This window comes from Pyxicephalus adspersus, chromosome 9 (assembly GCF_032062135.1).
Source record: "Pyxicephalus adspersus chromosome 9, UCB_Pads_2.0, whole genome shotgun sequence".
In the NCBI taxonomy this organism is placed as follows: domain Eukaryota; kingdom Metazoa; phylum Chordata; class Amphibia; order Anura; family Pyxicephalidae; genus Pyxicephalus; species Pyxicephalus adspersus.
In genome coordinates this window covers 32,176,745-32,187,073 of record NC_092866.1, presented here as the reverse complement: position 1 = coordinate 32,187,073, position 10,329 = coordinate 32,176,745, and the positions used below count along the sequence as shown (strand labels likewise).

Genomic DNA, 10,329 nt, shown 5'->3' with positions numbered 1-10,329 from the left:
AAACTCTATCTAAGAATACATAGTAGAAGTACTGCACGGCAACCGCGAAATAGCAGAAATGACCGGAAATAGCTGTTTTTTAAATTCGGATCAAAGCGAATCTTTTCGGAAAATTCGGCAAACCGACCGAATCGAATTTTCAAGAAATTCGCTCATCTCTAACTATGATCATATGCACTATTTCTGTCAATGCACCAGTATAGTTCATACCCTTATCAATATGAATAGGTTAAACACCAGTTAAACTACTTTTATTATTATTTGTATAAATGCTATATCATTTGCACTACCTCTATTTGTGTATCTGTATAGGATTTATCTAGATCTAACCTGAAAATGCGTAGCAGATGTATAGGATACATCCAGATTTAATCTCAATATACGTACCAATTTAGGGATCTTTAAAATTTTTGGGCTATGATTTACACAGTGATATAGTTAAAATTATTTTTCTACATGATTCAAGTTTTCTGAATGTTTCATATTAGTTATATATTATTTTGTTCATTACCTCATTTTACTGTATATAATGAGTATGTAAAATGCTGATCCAGTCTTAGCTTGACTTTTTTTGTATACAACCAACCAATTCCTATTAGATGTAATGCCATGATATATACATATTACATCTAAATATTATACACAACATCAAATATCTATAGCGCAATTATCACTACCCCTCTACTTTTAAAAAAAAAAAAAGTAACAAAGCACCCATTTAAAAATCCTTAATCTTTTTTTCATTATTACAATATTCCTCTTATTTTATTTTCATCACTTTATTTTGATTTCTACAGATTTGCCCCTCCTACCCCCAAGCCCCCCCGTTTGATCAACCGTGCTGGGCTGCTGGGCTGCACAGGACCTGCTTGTCCATGGCTATGTTCCGGCATATAACGGGTGAAGGCATCAGAGGATCGGCTCTATAAAAATTGGACCCGCCCAGTAACAGGCGGGTCTAACCCATATAACACTGCCCAATAAACTACCTCCCCTTAGGACGGGGAAGATTAAATGGAACCGTGCGCATGCGCATTCCGGCTTCAAAAATCATTAAACTTTATTAAACAACTTCAAATTGGCGTAAGCAAGCAGCTCTGAATAATCAAAGCAGGCGTGCTAATTCACACACGCGCAGTACTTCAGCTGGTTAGACATTTAACTCATTTAAGCACGAGCTATAGGCTTCGCGAGTCCTGGTTTGGACAGCTGTCACCAGCTCTTTCCTTCACTTTCCCATGCAACAGTATGTATTTTATTCCTTGAATATGTCACTAAATCCCTAAGGTTATCGCTCATCATATTAAAAAGACGTAATCCTTTTTCTAGCCTAGATCTACTTGGGGTATCTTTCTTCATTTTGGAAAGCACTTCCTAGATTATCTATAAGACTTGATATTTTTGGAGGTAGGTTTTTATCTATTTTATCTATTTTTTCTGATTGATTATACTTAATCACGAATTAGCCAATCTGAATCTTATCCCATGCTTAATTCTACAGATCTCACCGTAGGATAGAAGAATAGAACTTCAGTCAGTTTTTCCCCTTTTTTATAACCTCGGGTATGCTGCCTAGTAGACCAACTACGGTATACTTTACAATTATTTTGGCCCAGGACTTTAAAACATTTTCATGACGTAAAATTTTTGTCTTTAGATATATCTGAAACCCATATTTTCTCCTTTCATTATCACACTCACCTCTCTACTTTTAAACACAGTAAGTCCTTTTATGATTTCACATTCATCTAAACTCTCTGTAATATTATTCATCTCCAATTAACAATACATTCACTTTGGGTTCCTGATCCACAGATCAACTAAAGAATCTCCAATCTAGCTATGTTTCTCTTCGCTTTTATCTCTGGTAGAAGCATACTGAGAATTTACTCTCGCATTTTTCTTCTACTGGGGTCAATATACCAAGTAAGTCAACGCTACATAAATATACATACCTGTTTCAATACTGTGGATTTTTCAATACTGTGGAAGTTGTTTTATAAATTTATCATGTACAAACACATACCTAATAATGAAATTTTTTTAGGGTCTTAAAAATCCCCTGAGGAAGCCCGTCAGGGCAAAACGCATCAGGGAGAAACTATGGGCACATTATTGACCCATATTTGGAGGTTGTATATGTGAGAGTGTTTTATTGGTGAGGTATGGCTAGAACTGCCATGGCTTTTTTTATAAATGATATTTCTAAAAATATATTTTAATGAATAGAATAAAGTATTTTAAGCTTTGTTAGATTTGTATTTGCCATTAAGAGACACTACTCTTCTACGCTTTACTTTTTTGCACTATTATCTTTTGGCTTGGCCACCACTTCAGTGGTATCTTCGGAATCATATCACTGTGGGATTGGTTTTCTCTCTTTTGCCAGTTGTGTGGGATGTCACCAAAAAGTAGCAGTAGAGAAAAAAGGTGCAGGAGCACAGACAGAAAGCAGGAGAGTGAAGGAGCAGAGAGACAATGACTTAACAGACTGGGGAGGAGAGGGAATAGAGTTTTAAAAAGTAACGTAAATCAGACATGTGTGACTAATGTTTTATGAGCAGAATGAACTAAAGCTGCCATTTTTGATTAGTACAATGTTATGTTTGTTAAAAAAAAATTTTTGAAAATCAGAACACTGGGCTCATTACTAACCTAAGCATGCTAGAGAGAATATATTGGATTGTTTGGGGTTTGAATGGCTTTCATGCACAGAGGCAATCTATTCTTCAATTATTTCTTCCTGCAACAGAATAAAACCCAACCCTGACCATTCCCTAATTGTGTATCTGTTTTGAGTGAAAATTTGGTAGCCTAAGATTATAGGCACAGGGGTCGAAAACACACATATAAATGCATAGAATATACAAAATTACAGGCAGTCTAGTGTGTGTCTACGTCTGTCTCTGATTTTCTTAACCCCTCTAGCATTCTAATTCTGTCCGTATTTTCATGCAAAAAGCATTACATTTTTTTTGCATGGAAATTTATTTTACATTGTAGGCCTATAATTCTTAGGCATAACTCACCGAAATATGTCCAATATTTAACCCCCTGCGTGGTAACCCCTAGTGTCACTTGGGATAGAAAAAAGATGCTAAAAGCGATAACCCTGAGTCACACCCGGGGTAGGTAAACCCATGGGAAAAAATGGTAAATCGAGTCTTACCTGATCTGCTGGCGTCACGCGTCGTCTTTCACATTTTCTCTTCTCCTTCGCCTCTTCTTTTTTCTTCCTCCGGCGTCTTCTGCACTCGATGAGTCACCGAGAAGTTCCTGATGACATCAGTGCGTGCGTACGTTGCCGGCCGGGCGGGGCGGGAAACTCAAAATCCATTTGTATTGCATTCAATACAAAATAACTGTATTGAATGCAATACAGTGGATTTTTATGTGTAAAAGAAGTACATTGTCTTTCATGAACCTTTATTCTACAGTACAATAAAATAGTATTAGTATATTATTTATTTTTTAAAACTTTTTTTTTTTAAGTTAAAAAAAAAATATATATTTTTTTTTAATTTATTTATTTTACTATTTTGACATGATTTTGTGTTTCCAACTTTTTTTATACTCGTACTATTATTATACTATAAAATACATTTTCATGAAAAACAATGTACCACTTTTAGACATATAAATCCTCACAGAAATGAACCGATGCACCGGTGCAACCAATGCATGCACCAACATCACTGGGAAACCCTGGAAAATGTCTCTGCAGTCGCCGGCCGAAGATCAAAGAAAGAAGTCCCAAGGACCTGCAGGGACCAGCAGGATGCCAGGGAAGCCAACAGAACAAGGTAAGTGGTTTTCTTTTTAACTTTTTAGCGACCCAGAGTGTGACTCAGGATTACCGCTTTTAACATGTAAAATCCACCTCTCGTGATTACTGCTAGGAGGGTTAATAAATGTCCCTCTTTACAAAATAAATTATATTGAAGCATAATAAAATGTAAAAACTCATTAGGTTACCACTGAAGGAATAGGATTATTTGAATTGAATACACATACAAGGATTTCTGTTTTGATTCCTGAGATACTATATAATATCAAACTTCAGGAATATATGTGACATTAATTATTTTGATAACACATTCCATTAAAAGTAATTTAGGCACTATTTAAAATAAGAAATAAAACAATTACCTAAATATCTATATACTATTGTAACAGATATTCATTTACCAGGGAGATGCCTTCAAGAAACAGAGCTTTGAACATCAACATACGTAGCATCACCCCTGAGGAAGCCTAGATTGGGCAAAACACGTCGGGTTAACAAAGCTGCGTCAGAAATCCGTATATGTTATATGTTCTATGCATTATAAAATAGTTGGTCTCTGTCTAGCATAGGAGGTAAATGACCTCTAGATAGGAGGAAATACTCCTCTAATTTTTACTGTGGATGTTTACAAAAAGATTTGGGTAATTAACCTCTAAGGGAGAGGAAGTACCTGACAAATCTGTACTATTGATATTATTGTTTGTTGTTTCACATTTATGAGAATGTACTATTGATTGTCGTTGAATACACTAAAAATTGTTGCCAAAGAAAACCCTGTCTTTGAACCACATTCATTCCAATAATTTTTATATATGCTAGTAACTAATAAAATGTTTTTATTCAATAAGATCACTTCATGAGTGCCGCTTAAAAGTCTTCTTTGTCCTTTTTCTTCTCTTCTCTTCTTCCCTTTTTCTTCCAATGCCTTTAGTTAGATATACTAACGTCATATGACACTAAAAAATATTTTTTAACCAAGTAAGTCTGTAATATAAAGAAAAAAATAAGGTAGTCAGTAAGTATTTATGGTAAAACATACCATATATGTCTAATTTATTACAGCTCTCCAAGACTAGAGAAGAGGGTGAACCTTGGTTATCCAGCAAACCTGAAATAGATTTCTTAAAAAGGATTTGCACTTAGTTGGCAAGTGTGGTAAATCTGAGACCAAATCTATTGCAGGTTTGCTGGATCTTCCAGGTTTTTCCATGATAGCCTTTCTGCTCCAGTCTTGGAGAGCTTTACAAGTTCAAGCCCTATATGTCTGCTTTTTACGAATTAACAGCTGTGTGCAATATAGGTTGTGGGAGCAAGTGACTCCCATGCACAGGAGTTACATCGCACAGCCTGTCCGGTAAAGATGGCTGATGACTTTGGACCTAGGAAAAGTGGGGAGTGAAGGAGGAACAAGGGAAAGAACTGTTTTTGCATTGGTGGACACTGGCAGCTTGCAAGGTAGGTGTTTTATAATGTGCAAATATGCTGTGACTATTTGCACATTTTGGCAATATCTCCTGGAAGGCTGAAAATGTTAAACTCAATTTTCTGTTTTTGTTTTTACATAAAATGTTACTATAGGTATTTACTGTTAAAGAACATACTGAGTTTTAATGCTTCAACAGGATAAGAAACTTTTCCTAAACAAATGTTTACAGCAGCAAGTTGTAAACTGCTAGTAAAACTATGCTAAATAAAGGTGCTGTACAGAAACAAACAACGTATTACATATACTTGTGCCAATCTAAACTAAGGACAAGATCAAAGCTTGAAAAAAGTTCACAAGGTTCTCAAAGTCATTAAAGTTTTGCCAGACAAACAATCCATTTAATTAGTAAACAGAAATCTAGACATATTTAATCTGGCAGCACATCCTGCTTTTCTGGCTTTATTGCCTTGGGCTCTAATGGTGTTCTCAAGAGCTAGCCTTTAGGGAAGCTGGTAGAAGTAATGTGGCAGTCTTTAGTTTCTGGGAACTGTACTGTACAAATGTTTGTAGAATATTTATTTCACAACCAGTGTCATATGTATAGGCTGCTTATCCACGCTGTATGACAGGAAAAAGGCTTAGTAGCTGATGTTTTCCCAAAAAGCAAAGCAATAAAAACTGAAACTGCATACAATATTTTTTACAGACTTTCAGTTGTGTTTGGTGCTGTATTTTCTCACAATTAAAATGTGTTTGGCGCTACTTAAGAAGGTTTTTTACTGTGCTTACCTATCACCTTTTAATTATTTTAGGCTGCTGATAGAACTTTGGTCCTGATTTATTAAAGCTCTTCAAGGCTGGAAAGGATACACTTTTGTTAGTGAACTGGGTGATCTGTTGACATGATGTGGTCCAGGATTGAAAACATTTGCTAACAAATAGCAAAATACTTTTAAAAAATCCATTCCAGTTTTGCTGATGAAATGTATCCTCTCCAGCCTTGGAGAGGTTTCATAAATCAGGCCATTTATTATTATTATTATTATTAAACAGGATTTATATAGCGCCAACATATTACGCAGCGCTGTACATTAAATAGGGATTGCAAATGAGGTTTGATGAAATACCAGTTGAGAATTGTAGCAGCAGCAGAGGATGTGCTGGAGTCCAGGAGGATAAATCAGTCCAAAGGCAGGAGGTAGAGTTGTAGAGTGTAATTGTATGTCCAAATCTGTTCCAATTCCTGTGTCAATTCCCTGGATTAATTCCCAATGCACTTATAATTTGGGCACTTGAGATTTGGGCACGTGACCAGGGTCCCAACGTGACCTTGCCTGTTGTTTAAATACAAGTGCTTTTGGGTTCTGATTATGGATGGACCAATCAGTAGGATGTGTCCAATCAGTAGGCTTGAAGGGTAACTGTCTGACATAGAACCTGGACAGATGAGGTTCCTGAAAAATGTCATCTTTACAAAGAAAGTACACCCATAACTGGGCTTTTTGGTAGGGTTATATTTAGGTAAAATTGGGATTCTGATAATCTGAGCAAATAAAAACTTTTCTAAGGAAAATATGTTCTGCTTTGAACATGCTACAAGAACATTTTAAAATGTTTTTGTTCATTTCTCTGATTTAAAACATTTTAATAGTGAAATCTTCAAAAATGTCATTACATTTTGCAGTTGATCAATTTACCAGTAAGGGACTTTGTACATTTTTAAAATTATTTTGCATAAAGAATTTTATGTTCTATATAGCTTAAGTGTTGTTAAAAGCTATTTCTGTCTAAGTTTTAAACTCTCACCTCCCCTTTTTCTATAAAGAAAATTTAATAACCTCCCCCCAAAAATTGCAATACAATGCTATTTTACACAGGAATTATTCAGGGGCCATGTTTCATAAAGTAAATTATATCATCGTCATGATTACTCTTCCCCCCCAGAAAAAAAATAGATTTTGTTTGTGTTAATTTTGGCAGTAACACAAAGGGTATTGTTTTTTCTTAATTGGGCCAATATTATTCATTACCATACCACTTATGACAATAATTCAAAAAAAATAAAATTAAGGACATACCTGTTGTCCCCTATCCTATAGTTGGTACATATTAAAAAAGATAATAGACACTTGTCATAGCCTGACCTTTTAAGTGTGGGTGCTGCTGTCCAATTGTAATAGCACAGATACATTTGAAACAATATACCCACATACATTTCTGGTTATAATTATTTGTTTCCAATTTATTTTGCTTTGCAGTGCCATGCCATGCAAATGGAGTGCCACAGGAGGCATATTAACCATCAAAAGCAGACGTCTGAAGCCCTGAATTTTTAGTTACAGCGACCTATGCCTACTGTGAAGCCTTTTATTCTTCTAGCTACCTTTTTACAACTACTAACTGTAAATGACCCTAACTTCATTCTTTAACACAGTGAGCAGGATAGCAGTAAGAAACCCCAGAGGATTTGCAACTTTCCTATGTTGACCTCCAAGCTGCACAAAGAGAGCCCTTTCCCATCTCTGTAAGTATTTTATCCTTTTTTTAAATAAACATAATTTGTGTATATATATATATATTACACACTTTGTTTAAAAATTAGAAATGTTTTACATAACAAAGGATTCCTAACAAAGCCTAATTGTCTTGCTAAAGAGACAGTAAAGCAGACACTTCTACTTCCTTTTGAATGAATCACTGATGTATTGAGATTTATAATCAAGGGATTCTATTAGTATTGTAAAAGCAAAAATGGTAAATGTAAAATGCATACTAGAGCTACACTAGCTATTTCCAAATAATAAATTATATTTATATTTATTATATTTATAGGCATTTTTCTTGCATTTTGAGTAAATAATGGGAGGATTAAAGTCACTGTATTTATTTATACTTTTAACCACCTGGGCGTTTCACTGATGTCTGGATTTCTATACCAAAAGTGGTACACTGTTTTTCATGACCTTTTTTTTTTTTTTAAAAGATGTTTGAGTAAAGAAGCATGGTATTTCTTTTTAGACCAATCATTCAAATGTAAAAGGGCTAGCTCCGGGCTGTTACGTATATCTACTTCTGTCAATTCTTCAATAACCGCCGCCACCCCTGACCAGAAAGATTGCAATTTAGAGCACTCCCAGAATATATGAAACAGGCTGCCAGCAGCCGCTTCACAACGCCAGCATCTATCATCTACTCCCGGATACATTTTGGCTAACACAGTCGGGACTCTGTACCACCGCGTGAGCAATTTATAGTTCAGTTCCTGGTAAGAGTTGCTGAGAGCGGCTTTATGACGATCCTGCTGTTCTGGGGAGAATGCGGTGTCAAGATCACTTTCCCATTTATGCAGAAATGGTAAAGTTGAGGTCGAGGGCGCAGTATCCGTCAATAGCATCTGGTAGGCACTGGAGAGACTCCCCCTAATGGTGCCTTGGGCCACACACACCCCCTCCACCTGTGATAGGGGGCGCACAAACCTGGATGGCCGTGGGAGAGAGGGAAGAAAATGACACAGCTGTAAGCTGCGCCATGGTCCCAGCTCTGGAAGTTCATGAGCAGTTGGCAAATCCGAGACAGGTGCCCACTCCATGCCCCTCAAAAAATGAGATGCTCTGAAAAATCCCCGCTCCCTCCATAAACGAAGCCTAGGATCTGATGCGCCCAGGGGAAACCCCGGGTGTCCCAGAATAGGAGACAGTGGCAAAGGGTAAGTACACACACCAGAGACCCTGAAATAATTCTGCACAACACGGAGGGTCGTTCCTATCAGCGGCAGCTTGAGAATAGGAGATAGTGTGTCTGGAGGGGACCACATGGCCCCTGCTATTGGTAGATTGGCAATGGCTCCCTCAAGCCTTACCCATGGCTTAAGGCCTCCGTTTCTGCACCAGTCTATCAACCGTCCCACATGTGTAGCCTGGTGGTACAATAAGGGATCAGGAAAGGCAATACCTCCACGTACTTTAGGCAACCCTAAAACCCGGCGCCTGATATGAGGGCTGTCACCCCCCCAGACAAAGCAGAGAAACTCCTGCCTAAACCAGCATAGTACCTGTTGTGGGATATAAACCAGGAATGTCAGGGAGTCCACTAACCGAGCAGGTAATGTAATGGATAATGCCTCTGACTTCTGCAAATTGATTTTATACTTAGATAACACTGAATATCTATGGACCTCGTGTAATAAATTAGGCAAAGAGACCCTAGGAGAGGAAACAAAAAAAAGGATATCATCGGCATAGGCCACCACTTTATGCACCTGATCATGTACTGCAATCCCATGAATACTTGGGTTTGCTCCAACTTGCCTCAGAAAAGGTTCCAGGACCAGTATAAACAAGAGAGGAGACAGGGGGCATCCCTGTCGCGTGCCATTGGTAATAGAGAAAGGTCTGGACAATAAACCATTCACTTTAACCTGTGCCGTAGGGGTAGAATATAGAGATCCAATCCAGGTCACCAAGGCAGAGGATAGGCCAATATGGGCCAGGGTACATTTCAAAAATTCCCAGTCAACACGGTCAAAGGCTTTTTCAGCATCCGCTGCTAGTAGTAGTGCCTGAAGTTTACGAGAATGAATATAATTAATTAAATTCAGCGTTCCAACCGTATTGTCTCTAGCCTCACGGCCTGGTAGAAAACCTCTCTGATCTGAGTGTACAATGGATTGGATCAGGGGTGTCAGGCGTTTTGCCAGAATGCTGCTAAATAGCTTAATATCACAGTTTAATAGTGAGATTGGCCTAAAACTAGCACATGAGTTAGGGTCCTTATCAGGTTTCAGAATTAAAGAAAAGTGTGCTGCAAATGTGTCCCTGGGTAGAGTCAAACCCTCCGTCAAGGTATTAAATGCCGATAGATACTATGGGGAAAGTATCGAGAGGAATTTTTTATAATATGGCAGGGTTAGGCCATCCGGGCCCGGTGCCTTCCCAGTGGGGGCTCTAGCAAGCGCCGAGGCTAATTCCTCTGCCGTGATCGGAGCCCCCAGGGACTCCACCGCCTCAGAAGACAAGGAGGGAAGTCCCGAGGAACCCAGATATGCCTTAATCAGCTCCACCCTCGTGGGACCCGCTGCAAGAACTGTATCTCTATCTAAATTGTATAACTTATCAAA

The 10,329-nt window shown here is 37.7% G+C and overlaps 1 long non-coding RNA gene across 1 annotated transcript; it reads left to right on the top strand.

The window, feature by feature from the left end:
- The first annotated feature begins 1,102 nt into the window (after window positions 1-1,102).
- Window positions 1,103-4,618, top strand: LOC140338361 (uncharacterized). The gene is made up of 6 exons (XR_011922237.1): window positions 1,103-1,246; window positions 1,330-1,407; window positions 1,502-1,563; window positions 1,658-1,720; window positions 1,816-1,926; window positions 4,192-4,618. It is a non-coding gene; the product is annotated as an uncharacterized lncRNA (long non-coding RNA).
- The last annotated feature ends 5,711 nt before the right edge of the window (window positions 4,619-10,329 follow it).